Source organism: Sturnira hondurensis, unplaced genomic scaffold, assembly GCF_014824575.4.
Source record: "Sturnira hondurensis isolate 20B ecotype Veracruz unplaced genomic scaffold, ASM1482457v3 Scaffold0000880, whole genome shotgun sequence".
In the NCBI taxonomy this organism is placed as follows: domain Eukaryota; kingdom Metazoa; phylum Chordata; class Mammalia; order Chiroptera; family Phyllostomidae; genus Sturnira; species Sturnira hondurensis.
Window position 1 is genome coordinate 18,966,175 of NW_028073511.1, and position 18,426 is coordinate 18,984,600.

Sequence of the window (18,426 nt, forward strand, 5' to 3'; positions counted from 1 at the left end):
CCCCACTGTTCCCTCCCTGCCTCCCTTCTGGCTATTATTAGATCATTCTTAATCTCAATTACTATGGCTATATTTTGTTTGCTTTTTCTTTTGTTGATTTATATACCAGTTAAATGTGAAGTCATATGGTATTTGTCCCTCACTGCCTGGCTTATTTCACTTAGCATTATGCTCTCCAGTTCCATCCATGCTGTTACAAAGGGTATAAGCTCCTTCTTTCTCTCTGCTGCATACAATTCCACTACATAAATGTACCATCGTTTTTTGATCCACTCATTTGCTAATGGACACTTAGGCTGCTTCCAGTGCCTGGCTATTGTAAATTGTGCTGTTATGAACATTGGGGTGCATAAAAATATAGAACACTTCATGAATTTGCATGTCATCCTTGGGCAGGGGCCATGCTAATCTTCTCTGCATTGTTCCAATTTTAGTATATGTGCTGCTGAAGAGAGCCCTGATGTATTGATTTTAAGCTATTTACTAAAAAATATAAAACTCAGAAAGAATCTTTAACCCTGTCTCTTTCCTATACAAGAGATTCAGACAGAGAAATTTGCTTCAGGAAGGAGATCCTAGAATGTTCCCTTAGCTTCCTTTAAATTAAGTATAGTAAATTAAGGGCTCCTGCAGGAGCCTGTTAGGTAGATACCTCATGCTTGCAAGTTTCCTGTAAATTGCCCGTTCTCACTTCTGAAATGGAAGACCCCATTCTCTTCATTTTCTCCTAAAATGTCTTGTGAACCCCATGTTGTCTCACTGACTTTGGAATTTTCATGCCTGTATAAATTCCCCACAAGTATTCATTAAAATTTTTACTTTCTCCTGCTAATCCATCCATGTTAGTTTGATGATTAGCCCAGCAAGAAGAATTTTAAAGGTCAGAGAAAAAGTATGAATGTATATATTTAGATCCCACAACTATGACATTACCAGAAGAGATTTCCTAACTTACAATATTATTATTATAGTAAAAATTAGACAAAACACCACTGGAAATGTCTAAGTGCACAGTATTAGTTGCATTGTGTCAGGCTCTAATATTCAAGTTTTCCTTTTTTAACACTGCCACTGTGGTTTAGAAAATCATGGTTTGCCATGGGGACTTATACAAGTCATCACAGGAAAATTGGAAGACACTTCCACCTACCTTAAAGGGTATAAAAACACTTCAGAATGATATAGAAGGTAATGCACAACCTCAGCAACACACAGGAGTTACTCAGGAAAAGAATATAAGGACAGGTAGCAGATGGAACTTATTCAAAAGCCAGAAACAAGCCAAGAAAATAAAATTTCCTACAAAATGTGCTGTTAGGCTGGCTGATTAAAAAAAAATAAAGGTTTGTAAAGGAGCATGGATATTTTCACAAAAAGGTAGGATTTTAAGAGGTAGAAATTAAATGATGAACTTTTTATTAAGAAAGAAATGTCTGCATTTGCCTAATATTATAATATAGTTCAAGGAATATTACTACAAACAGAAATATTTAGCAACACTGTGAATAAAAAAATATTCCAAATTTACTGATCCTGAGTTTTGAGTAGTGACTATAATAGTTACTGAAAGGATAAAGCCAATGTCATTTGCTGTTTTGGCACTATTTGCCAAGCAGGCCTGGGATCTTATTAAACATGCTACCATTTTACTCTTCTAAGTTTTTGTCTTCAGGAATGGAAATTACTGGAAAGCAAGAACAGAACAGGACTAACAATCATCCCATCCCCAGCTGCAGGCAAAAGATAACACTGGAACAAACTACAGTTTATGCAAACCTGCCTAAACCTCCAGAAACCTCCCGAGTTTCAACACCTCTAACAGGCCAGGGGCCACACAACAGCAATGCCCCCGCCCTTTCATAATCCAGTTATAATCCCATCAACCTTCCAAGTCCCCACTCCACAGTGCTGGGGTTTCTCTCCACACCTTGCCCCTTTCCATTCTTGACAGGTGGCTAAACGTTGCTCACTGCACGTTCTTCTCTTAGTGAATTCTTTCACAGCCCTTGTCAACAACCCCCCAACAGATATTTTCCTAAAACACCCAGACTGATAGCATATAATTGTGATTATAAACCATTGAAAAGTATATCAGTCTATACATAAGGACTTATTAATATCTATAAATCTTATATTTCTCTATATTCCCAAAATAAGGATTTGAACTTTGAGGGAAATCAATAAAAACATAAAATAAATATTTCAATTTATAATCTTTCCTCAGATTGAGACAACAAAGAATTATTTATTCCCTTCTACAAAGTTCTTCTTGAGATTCCCCAAAATGGAACAATACTGTTTCTCTTATCTGTTCCTCCTAAAGAACTGGGCTGACTCAGGTTATGATTTTCTCTCTTTCTTTCTCTCTCTCTTTCTTGCTTGCTTGTTTTTCTTTCTTCTTTCTTTCCCTTCCTTCCTTTTCCTTTCCCTTCCTTCCTTATCTTCTTCCTTCCTTGCTTCCCGCCCTCCTTCCTTTTATTTTTGTTTATGTTCTTACACTTTCTCCTGCTTTTTCTTCCTTTCCCCACCTCCACCCAGCCCTACCCTCTCCCCATCCCCAGCCAATCCTCACACTGTTGTCCATGTCTTTGAGTTGAGCATAAATGTTCTTTGGTTAATCCCTTCACCATCTTTCATCCTGTCCCTCCCCTCCTTTCTGGAAGCTGTCAGTCTGTTTGATGTATCTAAGCTTCTGTTACTATTTTCTTCATTAGTTTGTTTTGTTCATTAGATTCCATGTATAAGTGAGATCACGTGGTATTTTTCTTTCACTGAGTGGCTTAATTCACCTAGCATAGTAGGATTTTCTTTTATTTTAATACCACCCAGCTGTTTTATCTTATATCAATGTCAATTCACCTTTCTTATTTTATAAATATTATTCATATTTTCTTTGAATTTTCAAGAAAAAAATTGTTCTCTGATTTTGAAGCAAGATAGTAAGAATTTAGAAAAATTATTTGGCAAGTAGAATGAGAGAAACTAAGACAAGATATTTAAACAAGGCCCACCAATTAACAGCCCGCTAATAAACCCCAAGACCTTATTTTCCCTAAGTAAGGAATCTTAGGAGCAGATTGTTTATACCTCTGCTCCCAAACCAGAAAGTGAGTAGATTAAATCACCCTAGTCAAGGAGAGAGATAACAAAGACTGAGTTAGTGCCATTAGTGCCTTAGTGCTGGCCAAACTCCAGAACAGAAAAAAAAAATTTCAAGGAAATAATTAAGAAAAATTGTTGAAAGATTTCAAGTGTCCAGAGTTTCTGAAAGGGAAATGTTAGAGTAGTCAGTTAAACATTAACAAAAGATGAGGGTGCAAATGGAATCAGATATCTGATTAAGTCTGATTAAGTTGCAAAAACAGCTCTACAACCACCCTGGGGAGAAACCCAAACCATTCCACCAAACAGCTAAACACCCCAGTGGGCAGGAAGAATGGCTTTTTGGTCACTTTGGGGACTTTCTGTGGCTCCCAGGGGTGGCAGTATTGGAGAACAGCGAGGGAATTCAGTTTACTAAGTACATGCGCAGTAGCAGCCAAACTAGCAAACATAAAAAGAAGAAGGGAACTAGCCTAGGAAAATTTGGGAAAATTTGGATGGGGGAGTGCATAAACACACACTTGGGAAAAATCAGGAAAGAGTTTTTACAGTTTGAATGAAAACTCTTCTTCAAACCCAAGGAATTACATGGAAGCTTATCAAGGACCTCGGGGCAACCGCAACCCTCTAGCCTCCCACTGCGCCTTTCGGAGAGTCTCCTATCACCTTTTGCTCTAATAAATCTCGCTGCAGTTGGTTGAAATTCCTCCTATGTGAATGTCCCTCAGTTCTGTTCCTGTGACAGTACTGAAGAACCCATTTTCTCTGGTTGTAATCTCAGGGACTTAGCTTGATCACCATACCAAGTTGGCTATTTTATTACAACAATTATAAGTTGTTGCATCCACCAACCACGAGAACAAATGTCGGAGACTTTCAGGGTTCCAAAGATGTTACTTTATTGGCCAAGTTTAACCTGCGCAGGGGCGAACTCTCAAAGTGTCCAGAGTCACAGTGCCCACAAGGGCTTCAAACGAGAGTGGCGCCTAGTGCTTACAGCCAAGTCCTTATATAGAGGCAAGCAAGCAAGCGTTGCACAGAAGCAAATGTGGTGGTTAGGTGTTGGCTCACAGAGCCCGAGCACGGGGAACAGGGTGGGGTCTGTCTCAACTGAAAGGAAAATTTTGAAACTAAACAGATGGCAATCAACTTACAGGATGTTTGCTAGGGACGCAGGCTCCTTGGGGCTGAGACTATTTTTCTTGTTCCCAACATAAGTTAGGTCATTCCAAGCCCAAATACGATGATGTTTTCAATTACATAAATTGCAGTTAAACTGACTGATTTTGTTCTTAAATTTTCCACCTATTTTCAGGGTGTACATGACAAAGTCATAATGAGATTATCATGTTGCAAAATGCTGTTCTTTTCTACAAATAGTAGGATCTAAAAGCCAGCATATAAACTCAAATCCCTGTTTCTCCACTCAGAATATAAATTCTGAAAATCGTTGCTTTTAAAGATTCCTGATATAATACTTTTTATTCCTCTAAGTGACCATTAAAAAACAAGTAAGAACAAAATTTTTGACTTTGCCTTTTCTCATTGAGAGGTGAGGTCAATACCAACTCTTCTTGAGTCCAGGTGAACTTGTGATATCTTAAAGCACAGAGTGCTGTGGAAATTGCACTCTGTAACTTCTGAAGCAAAGGGCTCTCACTTTCTTTACTGGAAAACTCCATGGAGCCCTAAGCTGTCCTACAGGAAGTTTGACTATTGAAAATGTGCCATGTAGGCACCCCTACAAAGGACCCCAGATTAGCTCATGGCTGACAGCCAGCATCACTTCTGGCCATGGCAATGAACCATCTTGGAGATTTAGCACAGTTGAGCCTTCAGATGAGTGCAGCCTCCAAGGAGATTTTATTAAAACTTCATGAAAGATCCTAAGCAAGAACTAACAAATGAGGTCTTTCCAAATTCCTGAACTGCAACACTGTCTTCAGAATAAAACAGTTATTGTAAACTGCTAAGTTTTAAAGTATTTGTTATCCATAATTGGTTACTGCAGTGCTCTGCCATCCTTCAGCATGTAGTATTACGGATTTGTAATTTACTACTAAAAATTCAATTTATGGAAATAGAGACAGTTAAACCAAAACATGAAAAACCTGGTATTTATAAAAATAAGTAGCATCCATGAGTATACAGGAGTAAAAGATGCAGTCAGTTATTTGCATTTAAATATAATGTAACTGCATCTGCAAATATTACCTGGTTACAAAGAACATTAATGTAAATATTGCTTTTATCACCATACCATTAAATCATCCCATCGTCTTCCATTAAAGTGACAATATACATTATAAGCTTGTCCTATTAATAACTTAAATATAACAGTAGGGTTAGAACAAAGCTTTATAAATTGTAGATGAGCCAAGATATAAATAATAACATATCAATAAAGAGTATAGTTTCAGTTTTCCACAATACACAATGATGCACTAAATGATAGCACTGGAGATGTATTTTTTTCCAGTTTCAAAGTTTCTAATAAAATACCTAAAGTTAAAATGAGTCAAACAATTTAAAGTGGAGACTCCCTCTCCAATGTGGGAGATTACTGTGGCAGATGCTGATCAGGGTTTTTGGTGAAAGCACACACACCAGTTTTGTTTCATTCTGTTCTGTTTTCATAATAAAACAGAACCTTTACAAAGATTATAACACATGATCAAGTCCTAGTAGATACACAGAATGAATGATTATATTATTCATTTGATTCTACTACATGCAAACAATAGTAGGCTGTTGAGTTCTCTGTGATTTCCATTTATGTCCTCTACGAACAGCTCCTGGTTCTAGTAATAACAAATGAATAAAGTTACTCTAAACAGACTACTCTTATTAAGATGCACAAGTGCTTTATTGATATTTAGGTACATTTACAGAACTGAAATTTAGCTAATCTACATCAGCAGTCTTTTATTCAGGAGAAAAACCTACAGAACTAAGAAAAATGGTCAGGAATATTTATTTAGCTTAGCATATATATATATATATATATATATGTGTGTGTATGTATATATATATACACACACATATATACATGAGATATATAAATATATCTTGCTGTATGTCTTAGCACATATATAAAATTCAAGATATATATATCATGAATTTTTATTTTTAAATGTGATACATTGCTTAAATTGCAATCTAAATATCAAATGCACAAAAATGTGGTAGTTAAAAGAGATCTCTAAATTGCAATCTAAATATCAAATGCACAAAAATGTGGTAGTTAAAAGAGATCTCTCAACATGTTCTGGAAAGTTTATAATAATAAATGTTTGGAGAATACTTTACTATATGAAATAAAGTATGCTATTTCTTCTCCACAAAGGATTCATGTTAAATGCACTCACATTTGGTAATTGAATAATTTGTTCCAAAATACAAAGTGGGCAATTCTGTGAACACTTAGACTACTGAAGTGTTCTTTCTGTCGTCATATAAAAATATTTTACTTGTTAACTTCTTGTCAGAGTGTGATTTTATGATAGTCAGGATTTTTAGGTTATATTTTAATCAAAGGTCACTGACAACCGAATTGCTCAATTGGGTGTGCCCTCTGTGCCACAGGACCAAATGTGACCTTAAGACTTACTGACAAGATTTAATCTGTCTAAAGACTTAAGATATGTACTAAAATATAATTCATCCTACAGAGTTTACTGTTTTTTCATGAAGTTTTGGACACATTTAAAAATGTGGACTCTTTACCTTGAAAAGATATAACTTTATAATAATGAAAACAAAGAATGATAAACTTTAAACTTTATGTCTGTACTGTTTCAGTGCCATCAAATATACATTTCTATTTAAAAAATATTTTAAGAACTACCAGCTGAGCAACAGAGTAGATGCTCATCTTATACAGATATATTTTGTCTATCTCATTTATTAAGAGAGTGACTGAGGTTCTGGTTATTCCAATAGAAACGTTGATTCGGAGACTAACACTCTGGTTCAGGCTTTATTGGGAAGGTGCATGAACACGGGAAACCACTCTGAGCAACCCTGGCTTTTCTCCCTGCTGGGGGCGAAGGACCTATGTGAGGTTTGTGTCCTCTGTTTTTCTGCACATCGAAAGCTTATGCACAAGTAGGAGTCTGGGATATGAGACAGTCAGCCTCAGGTTTTAACTGAGTGAATGAAAAGTTATTAAGCAGAGCAATTTTTCAGAAATCTTGACAAAGGCAGAGAGATTTAAAAAAAATAATAATATCACAAATTGATGGATTATGTGTGTGAAAAGATTAATTAGCTTCAATGAAGGAGGAGCAAAATAGCATCTAAGTGCTTTAGAATATATAAATGAATGTGTATATTAGCAATAACCAGGAGTAATTCCAAACAAGATTCTAAAACCCAGATAGCTGTACCAATTATACCTTCGTGTTTTTTTGTAAAATTATGTATTCTCTTAAACGGTCTAAAACACTGCTCACAGAAACGGCATGAAAAAGGTAACGGTGGCAGGCAAACACTGATTCTGCTCTCATTTAGCTTTGAATGCTGAGATGCCTCTTGCTTTTCCGACACAGGAGCGTAGATCAAATCATTTGTTGTCACTGACACACTAAGTCACTTGCCATAGCAACGGAAAATGGTTTCAGAAACCCAGCAGCCAAGAAAATAACAAGCTCATTCAAAAAACAAGTGTCTAAATTATACATTTCTAGCCAAGCACGGAAAAATAAACACTATTCAATAAACTTAACTATTTATAATTTTCATCAGAAAACGCCCGAGAGTTTTAAAAATTGTTTTGTGAAAAGTTTCTTTTCCTCCTGTTATTGTACCTAGTCTGCAGTTACCCTCCACAGAGGTGATTATTTCTTGTACATTCCCTTTCATGTTTATTCTTTCAGAGGTGTTCTTTGCCTGGGAAGGCAGATAGTATTAAAAATTGTAATAATAAAGAAATATCAAAGCATACTAGCTAAAACCATCAAGAATAACCAAAGCAAGTCCTTATTTGTACTTTCTGTCTACCATAGATTTTATCTAATTTTTGCAAGTGGAAAGGTTTTATTGATTCTATTCCTCAAGATTTGCATTATAGAAGCCCTTCTTCATCAAAATCAATATCATTTTACCTACAGCTTTCACTAATAAAGTGATCACATTTAAGACTTAAATGGCATCTGAAATAATTGACTAATGATATTTCACCAAGGCAATTATTCCACATTGTCTTCCTATTTTCTCCATTCTCTTCCTCTTGGTTTTTCTCTCTAGTATTCTTGGCCTTTTATGTCCACACTTTATTTCATCTTCCTTTTATCCTTATTTCTATTTCTTTTCCTCCCTCCCAATCTGTCCTGCTCAAATATTGCATTTAAGGACATGGATTCCTAGTCAATTCCACTATGTTTCCACCTAGGGTTCCCTCAAATCCCAGGCCTTTCCCACCTCAAATTCTGAATCTGGAAGAAGACTCTAAATTCTCATGTTACACCCGTGTTACAAGATCCAATTCCTGCCTGAATTCTTCTCTGTTTCAGTGGCTCACAAAAGAGATGAGACTGAGAGAAAGTGAGGTAGTAATTAAGAGGCAACAAATTCCCACAGATATTGAGATTCTATGCATCCCTTTAGTGACTTCCAGAGAAATTATTGAGTGAATTGGTTTTCTAATTATTTCACATCTGTCTATTTTTTATCTCCCTCATTTCTCAAATAACTAACTATGAATTATAATATTTATTGAGAAAAATGAGTGCTTGATGCAAACAATTTATATTAGAACTCTGGCTCTCTTTTTTATGAACTGGGTAACAATTGGCAAGACAATTTATTTTACTTAGTATCATTTTAAATGCCTTTCAAATAAAAACATAACAGTTAACCTAATAATATTGTTATGAATATGCAATGTGATTAGGGAATCAAGTGTCTAGCACATAATGAGTGAACAATATATGTTAGATTATTTCTCTTCTCCCATTCTTGTATATATTTTTTAAGATTTTATTTATTTATCTTTAGAGGGGAAGGGAAGGAGAGAGGGAGAGAAATATCAATGTATGGTTGCCTCTTGTTCATCCCCTGCTGGGAACTGGCCTGCAACCCAGACATGTGCCCTGACTGGGAATCGAACAGTGATCGTGTGGTTCACAGGCCCATGCTCAATCCACTGAGCTACACCAGCCAGGGCCCATTCTTGTATATTTTTAATACTCACCTCCTCCAATAAATTTTTCCCAGCTTCTTGCCTCGATAATTAAATTTCCCACACTCCCCTGTAATACATAATTTATCACAGAATATTACATGTTCTATTTAACATTATCAGTATTTTTCCCTAAGCAATTAAAAAAACAGAAAAATATTTTTGGGGTGATTGTATTGTATACAACTCATGCAGACTCAATGTCCCCGAGGTCAAAACAATTGTTTTAATCTTTTAAAAAGTGTACAGTAACATAAACTCTATTGATGTGCAACAATATTTCCTGAAGATAACCATTTTTAAGGTGGCCATTTGTTGCAAAGAATATAAGCAATATAAAAACTTGAGGTGGGAGGGGAATGAAGACAACTATACTTGAACAACAATAAAAAATGTGGGAAAAACCCTTAAGCAACAGAATTCAAAATTGACACTATTTAGTATAGTGTTTGTTTTCATTTTCACTTTTTACCAGAACACATTGATCTATAAAATTGCTTTTGTAAGAGTATTTAATCTTACAAGAGAGTTAGTATAAAATATTTCAATAAAATAGATACTTCTCCAAAGAGGACATACAGATGGTCAATAGACATATGAAAAAGATGTTCAGTGTTACTAGTCATCAGAGAAATGCAAATTAAAACCACAATGAGCCCTGGCTGGTGTGGCTCAGTGGATTGAGCATGGGCCTGTGAAGCAAAGAGTCACTGGTTTGATTCCCAGACAGGGCACATGCCTGGATTGTGGGCCAGGTCCCCAGTGAGGAACACGTGAGAGGCAACCACACACTGATGCTTCTCTTCCACTCTTTCTCCTTTCCATCCCCTCTCTCTAAAAAGAAATAAAGTTTTTTTTTAAAAGCCACAATGAGATACCACCTCACACAGCAGTCCAAATAGCTCTCATTAAACAAACAGGTGCTGGTGAGGATGTAGAGAGAAGGGAACTCTTTTGCACTTTTGGTGGGAATGCAGACTGGTGTAGCCATTATGGAAAGCAATATGAGATACCTCAAAAAAATTAAAAATGTGTCTGCCTTGTGACCTAGCAACTCCACTTCTTGGAGTTTATCTGAAGAAATCTAGAACACTAAATTGAAAGGACATAAGCACCCCTATGTCCATTGCAGCATTATTTACAATCACCAAGATATGGAAGCAGCCCAAGTGTCTATCAGTAGATGAGTGGATAAAGTGACTGTGGGACATTTACACAATGTATGATACTCCTCAGACATTGAAAAAGAAGAGATTTTTACCCTTTGTGACAGCATTATGCTAAGTGAACATTATGCTAAGTGAAAGAAGCCAGTAAGAGAAAGACAAATGCCATATGATTTCACTCATATGTGGAATCTGATGAACAAACTGAACTTACAAGCGAAATAGAGACAGTCTCTACATAGAGAACAGACTGATAGCCCTGGGTGGGGAGCAGGGGGTGGAGAGATTGAGCAAAAAAAAGGACTCCTGGACACGGACATCAGTGTTGTGCTTGCAGGGGGAATGGAGGTATAAAGGGAATAAATGATCATGTAAAACATACAACTAAAATGTTGAACAAAAAACAAAGTTTCCTTAATTATTAACATTCTAAAATTTGACGTGGCTATTTAATTATAAATCTTTGCTTCTGGAGTCTTTTTTTCTACTTTTATTTTTTTCATAGATGACATAAAAAAGGAATTTAAAATAATGATCAAAATAAGGCAACGACTGTAGTAACAAAATAATAAGAAAACCTCTATTTTTTGCACATAATGAACAAACAACAACATTTCTTTTCTAAAAAAAAAGAATAACAGATTTTACATTTTGTAGAACTTTTAGGTTCACAGCAATACAAAGCAGAGGTACAGAGATTTCGCACCCTGCCCCCCCGCACGCATTGCCTCTCCCATTCAAAATCCCCCTCCACTGCCCATTTTTTAATTGGGTTGCTTGTCTTCTTAAAGTGGAGTAATGTAAGTTCTTTGTATATTTGAACAGATACTTCTCCAAGGAGGACGTACAGAGGATCCAGAGACACATTAAAAGATGCTCAATATTGCTAGCTATCAGACAGATTCACATTAAAACCACAATGAGCTATCACTTCACACCGGTCAGAATGGCCATCATAAACAAAGAAACAAACAACAAGTGTTGGAGGGGTTGTGAGGAAAAGGGGACCCTAGTTCACTGTTGGTGGGATTGCAGACTGGTACAACCACTATAGAAAACAGTATGGAATTTTCTCAAAAAACTAGAAATGAATCTGCCTTTTGACCCAGCAATTCCACTATTAGGATTATATCCTAAGAACCCTGAAACACCAATCCAAAAGAACCTATGCACCCCAATGTTCATAGCAGTACAATTTACAATAGTCAAGAGCTGGAAGCAACCTAGGTGCCCGTCAGTAAATGAATGGATCCAAAAATTATGATACATATACACAATAGAATTCTATGCAGCAGAAAGAAAAAAGGAGCTCCTACCCTTTGCAACATCATGGATGGAACTGGAAAGCATTATGCTGAGTGAAATAAGCCAGGCGGTGAAAGACAAATACCATATGATCTTACCTTTAACAGGAAGCTAAACAACAAAACAAACAAGCAAGCAAAATATAACCAAAGACACTGAAATAGAGAACAGGCAGACAGTGACCAGAGGAGAGGGGAGGGAATTTCAGGGGAAAAGGGGAAGGATTCACAGGAACAAGTATAAAGGACACACGGACAAAAACTAAGGGGGGTGGAAATGGGAGGGAGGTGGGGAGCACTGGAGGGTGTGGACTAGGCTGGGATGGGAATAAAAGACAGAAAATTATACTTGAACAATAATTAATTAAATTTTTAAAAATCCCCCTCCAGAGTGGAACATTTGTTACAACTAATAAACCTGCATTCATATATCACAGTCACCCAAACTCCATAGTTTACTTTAGGATTTGCTCTTGGTGATGTACATGTTATATGTTTTGGCGAATGTATGAGGATGTATATTCATCATTGCTGTATTATATAGAGTATTTTTGTTGCCAAAGAGAATGTGTCCTGGTGGAGTCAGGAGAATAGAACTTCAAGGGACAGATATGTGGAAGACTTTAAGTACAAGGCAAGATTTATTGGGGTGAAAGGAAATAATGAACTCTTGGGGAGGTAGAGGGTGGGCAGGTTATCCTAACAACTGCTCTGAGGTCTTTGCTAATCCTCCATATTTTTCCTGTGTTTGGATACAAGCAGACTGCCTTTCAAACTGTCCAAACTGTTTCCTGGGTTTGTCCAGCACTGTGCTGGTGCCTCCCCCTATCCAATCCCTTTCCTGGGTTTTGTGCCCTTATACTACCTTTTTCTTTCCCAGTTTTCCCCAGGCTAACTCTGCCTTTCCCTGCCTTTTATGGTTGGCCATGCTTCTAAATTCTTCTTTATTATTGGGCTTCTACTGTGCACATGCTTAGCTGAAGGACCTTCCCTGTGCCTTCTTGGCTTCTACTGCACATGCGCCCAGGAAAGAAAAATTTCCCTTGATATTTCCCTTTCCCTGGTGGGCTAACAGGTCTGTTGTTCCCCCAGGGAGGTTGGAAGCCCAACCTTTCCTGCTGCTCAGGGATTAAATCCTTTTGGCAGAGGATGTGAGTTTCCCCTGGGGTGTCTGTGAAGCTGCTGCTTCCTAACCAATCAGGCTTGATGTCTTATTCCATTTGACCGCTTCTTTGTTACTAAGTGACTACACTGACTGAAAAATCTTCTGAGCTCTACTTATTTATCTCTCCCTTCCCCCCCTAACTCCTGACAATTACTGAAAGCATCTTTTTACTGTTTCCATACTTTTTGTTTATTCTCAAACATATATTTGGAATTATACGAGGATAGTACATAGCCTTTTATGATTGGCTCCTATCACACAGTAATATGCATTTAAGGTTCCTTTATATTTTTTCACGACGTGATGTCTCATAATCTTTTTTAACACTGAATAATGGTCCATTGTCTGATGTGCCACATTTATTTATCCATTCGCCTACTGAAGGACACCTTGGTTGTTTCCAAGTTTTGACGATTAAGAATAAAACTGCTATAAACATCCATATGCAGAATTGTGTGTATATTTAAAGGACAATGAGCACAATTACTGGATCATATGGTAAGAGTATGTTTAATTTTAAAAGAAATTGCCAAACTGTCTTTCAAGGTGGCTACATCATTTTGCATTTCCACCATTAATGAAAGAAGCAGTCTTGGTTCTCCACATCCTTTCCAGCATTGGGCATAGCCAGTATTCTAGATTTGGGCAAACTTCTGGAGTTTGTAGAGGTATTTTGTTATTGTTTTCACTTGTATTTTTCCCAATGACAAAAGATGTGGAGCGTGTTTTTATATGTGGGTGCGTTTCTTCTTTGATGAGATGTCTGTTAGGGATTTTGGTTCATGTTTAAATCAAGTTGCTTACCTGGCTGGCGTAGCTCAGTGGATTGAGTGCGGGCCTGCAAACTAGACGATCGCGGTTTGATTCCCAGATCAGGGCACATACCTGGGTTGGAGGCCGGTTCCTTGCAGGCTAACTACCAGCAGGGGACGCACAAAAGGCAACCATACATTGATGTTTCTCCCCCTCTCTCCTTCCCCTCTAAAGATAAATAAATAAATAAAATCTTTTAAAAAATCAAGTTGTTTAAATATTGTTGTTTCTAAGACTTTTAAAATATATTTTATATGAGCCCTTCATCAGGTACATCTTTTGGAAACATTTTTCCCAGTCTATGATTATATAACTTTTTATTTTGGTTTCTTATATTTTCAAGATGCTATCTGATGTTGAAAATCAGTGATGAGACTATCCTTTTCTTGTTCTTGATCTTAGTTGGAAAGCTTCTCACTATTAACTATAATACTACCCGTGATTGTTTTACAGATTTACTTCATCAAATTGAGAAATGTCCCCTTTATTTCTGGTTTACTGAAATTTTTTATCACAAATGGTTGTTAGATTTTGTCAAATTCTTTTATGCCACTATTGATGAGATGCTTTGATTTCGATTGTCCCATTTTTTGAGATCTACCATGTTTAGAAACAATGAACATCTCAGGGAAAACACAATGCTGTAAAGGAAGTATGCAATACGAGTTTGCAATGTGGACTCACATCAGAATGCTGGCACTCAGATTTGGGTATCAGCACTTGTGAAGTCACTTGATCTCTCTATACTTCAGTTCCCTGTCTGTAAAATGGAGACAACAGAGTGACAGTCTCATAGGGTTACAGAGGGACTAAAGTATTTAAGGTATGTGAGGGGCTTGCACAAGTGTTTGGCATTGATGCACGTTATAGAAATGTGTTTTTTCCTCCAGATGGTAATGTAAACACCAAAGAGGCTAGATTATTTGGCCTATTTATTCTTTACTCTATCAATTATGCCTGGAACAACGTCAGTTGCTAGTTGAATTTGAATATCACAGGTAACATTAGCCACTACATTATAAAGATACATAAGGACTGTAAAACAGAACTCTAAACTCACAATGATATTTTTTATTCCATAAATAAGATCCATGTTATAGAAAATGGATTCATTAGCAAACAAGGCAGTTGCTGGCACACACAGGTGCCTTTGCGCAAATTAGATAAAAGAGAGACCATTCCTTTAGAACTGCAATTTCAGCCAATGTGCCGCAAGAATTTTTAAAACATGCAATACTGACTATTATTCAGGGTTACTGACCCCTTTTCCTTTAGATTATCAAAAAAAATTTCATCAGCCAACACAAAATTAGCAATTTGGTGTGAATGAATCAAAATTATACTTATTTGGGGGGAGGGGGTGTTAGCTTGGTGTGGCACAGAATTTTAGAAACTGCTTTTTGCAAGCCATGAGATGACAAAAGTTGAAAATTGCTGCTTTAGGTCAAGTAACACTGAACCACAGAAGATGGCTTAGTGAGAAAATAATCTCTATTATGTGAGAACAATCTTCATACATAGCACAATGGTCCCAAACATTTTTGACACCAGGGACAGGTTCCATGGAAGACAATTTTTTCACAGACCAGTGTGGAGGGGATAGGTTGGGGATGATTCAAGCACATTCCATTCATGCTTATCTCCTGTTGTGCCACCCAGTTCCTAACAGGCCAGGACTGGTACCAATCTGAGGCCTGGGGGTTGGGGACCCCTACTACAACAGACCCATCTCAATGATGAATAGCACTGCATATGGCAGGACCTTACTAAATCAAGAAAAGAGAGAGAGAATACAGTTAACAATAAAATCAGTGTCTAAGTTAGGATTAGACTAAGAGAGTCCCAAAGAAGTTGGACCCAAGGATCCAAGGAAGCACACATCAAGACACATCATAATTACATTACCCAAGATTAAAGATTAGGAGACACCCTTAAAAGCAGCAAGAGAAAAGGAGACAGTTTCCTGCAAAGAAGTTCCCATAAGACTAACAGCTGATTTCTCAAAAGAAACCTTGCAAGAAAGAAGGGGCTGGAAAGAAGTATTCCAAGTCATGAAAAGCAAGGACCCACATCCAAGATTATTCTATCCAGCAAAGCTATCATTTAGAGTGGAAGGGAAGATAAAATGCTTCCCAGATAAAGTCAAGTTAAAGGAGTTCATTATCACCAAGCCCTTATTATATGAAATGTTAAAGGGATTTATCTAAGAAAAAAAGATGATCAAAACTATGAATAATAAAATGGCAACAAACTCACAACTATCAACAACTGAACCTAAAAACAAAAACAAACTAAGCAAACAACTAGAACAGGAGAAGAATCACAGAAATGGAGATCACATGGAGTGTTATCAATAAGGAGGGGGAGGGGAGACAGTGGGGAGGGAAGGTACAGGGAATAAGAAGCATAATTGGTAGATACAAAATAGACAGGGGGAGGTTAAGAATAGCATAAGAAATGGAGAAGCCAAAGAACTTATGCGTACAACCCATGGACACGAACTAAGGGGGTGGGATGGGGGGTTGCAATGCAAGGGGGGAAAGGAGGAAAATTGGGCCAACTGCAATAGCGTAATCAATAAAATATATTTTAAAACCTTTAAATTGGTACTTTCTACTCCCATTTATTGATTTATTTATTTTATTATATATAACTTCAGGATAGAGACAGACAGGAGAAAAATAAAAATCTGTGCAAGTGTGTGTGTGTTTGCATGTAGGTGCCCTGTGAAAAATGTATAAGCCTACTCCTTTTGCTTAAATATTTTTCATTTGAGATAATAACTTTAAGTATTTACTGTGTTTTCTTTCAGTAAGCAGATATAGTTTTATTTCATTATGTCTGAAAAATACAGGTTATAAGTGAATTTATAGAATTAAACATTTTGCTGTGTTCATTGTCTTTTGACTTAAGTTCTACGTTCTTTATTTCCACTTTTATTTCCATCAGTTCTAAAACCACAAATATTCTTTAACCAGGCCCATTTTCTTTCTACTGCATGTGCTTTTAAGAGTCTACCTCATTTTCTTTGACTATTAGGTTCTACTTATTATTACAGATTCCGTTGTATTATAGTTATCTGCTTATTATGATGATTTATAAACTTTTCTCTTTCATAAAAAGGTATTTTTCTACAATACTTATTGTAGAAAAAATGTTTCTTATGGTGGTTTATACAATGATAAAGTATAAAAATTATGTAGATTATGTACTTGCTTGTCGTGTAAAAATAAATAAATACGTTGCTCTATGGCCAGTTCTATTGCCTGCCTAGAGAGTGTTCCTGAACTGAAAAAGGAACGGTATCCACAGATTAAACATTTATTAGAGGCAATTTCATTAAAATTAAGAGGCAAATACATTTTGAAAAGTTATTATGAGATGTTTGACCAGGTCACATGTGATAAATGAGGAAGTAGAAGATATTTGCTTGTAAAGCTTTACATTGGCTAAAATAATTCTGACTATGATACTTTTTTGGCCTAAGGGTCCAGGGCATGAACAATTTAGCTGTTACATCTCTATTTTAATGCTGTGAAACATTATGCTTATAAATATTATGTATTTATACGCATAAGAAATCATTCTAGGTCAACACTATTTATGTCCTAATGTAGTATGAATAGAGAATTAAAACAAACAAATCATAATTATATAATTTGCCACATATTATTGAAATATTTATTAATCATTTATTATAACTAGAAGCACTGTGTTAGCTGTGGGGCTACAGAGAAACATAAAACAAAGCTAAGAAATTCACAGTTTTGAGGGAAAATTGATAGTAAAGTATATATTCACTCATTTATTTAATAGATTCTTTAATTTGTGGGTTTACAACTGAATCAGAGTGGCAAATGCATATGAGTGGAGAGAGTCAAAGTTAATAAATTCTAATTCCTTGCACTATTCAGGAATAAGCTAAAGATATTAATCAACATTTTATAAAGATAAACAAAACTAGAAGCATTTGTATAAATCATGGCAAACAGCTAAACACAATGTTAAATCAATAATAAAATATAAACTTTCCAACATGTCAAAGAGAGGAAAAAAATTTTAAATATTTTATTTATGCCCTGGCTGGTGTAGCTCAGTGGATTGAGCACGGGCCTGTGAACCACATGATCGCAGTTCAATTCCCAGTCAGGGCACATGCCTAGTTTGCAGGCCAGTTCCCAGAAGGGGACTCATGAGAGGCAACCATACATTGATGTTTCTCTCCTTCTCTCCTTCCCTTCCTCTCTAAAGATAAATAAATAAAATCTTTTAAAATATAGTGAAAAACTAAAATCTCATTAATTAAATTCTAAGCCAGGTTTAAAAAATATTTTATTTATTTATTTTTATAGAGAGGGGAAGGGAAGGAGAAAGAGAGGAAGAGAAATATCAATGTGTGGTTGCCTCTCATGTGTCCCCTACTGGGGACCTGGCCTGCAACCCAGGCATGTGCGCTGACTGGGAATCAAACTGGTGACCCTTTGGTTCACAGGCCTGTGCTTAATCCACTGAGCTATACCAGCCATGGTGAGGAAAATTTTTATGAGTGTAAAACAACCAAAGAAAAGATAATGGTTTTATCATTTGTTTTCAAAATGCAAGAAAAAAGTGAAAGAAATGTACTCACAGAAATACACAAAAAGGAGAGGAAAAATCAGTGCACATTAACATGATAGAACTAGAAAATAATTAAAA

At 36.3% G+C, this 18,426-nt stretch overlaps 1 non-coding gene across 1 annotated transcript; it reads right to left on the reverse strand.

The window, feature by feature from the left end:
• Nucleotides 1-351: 351 nt before the first annotated feature.
• LOC118994435 (U6 spliceosomal RNA) lies at nt 352-458 on the reverse strand. The gene has a single exon (XR_005068046.1). It is a non-coding gene; the product is annotated as a U6 spliceosomal RNA (small nuclear RNA).
• Nucleotides 459-18,426: the final 17,968 nt, after the last annotated feature.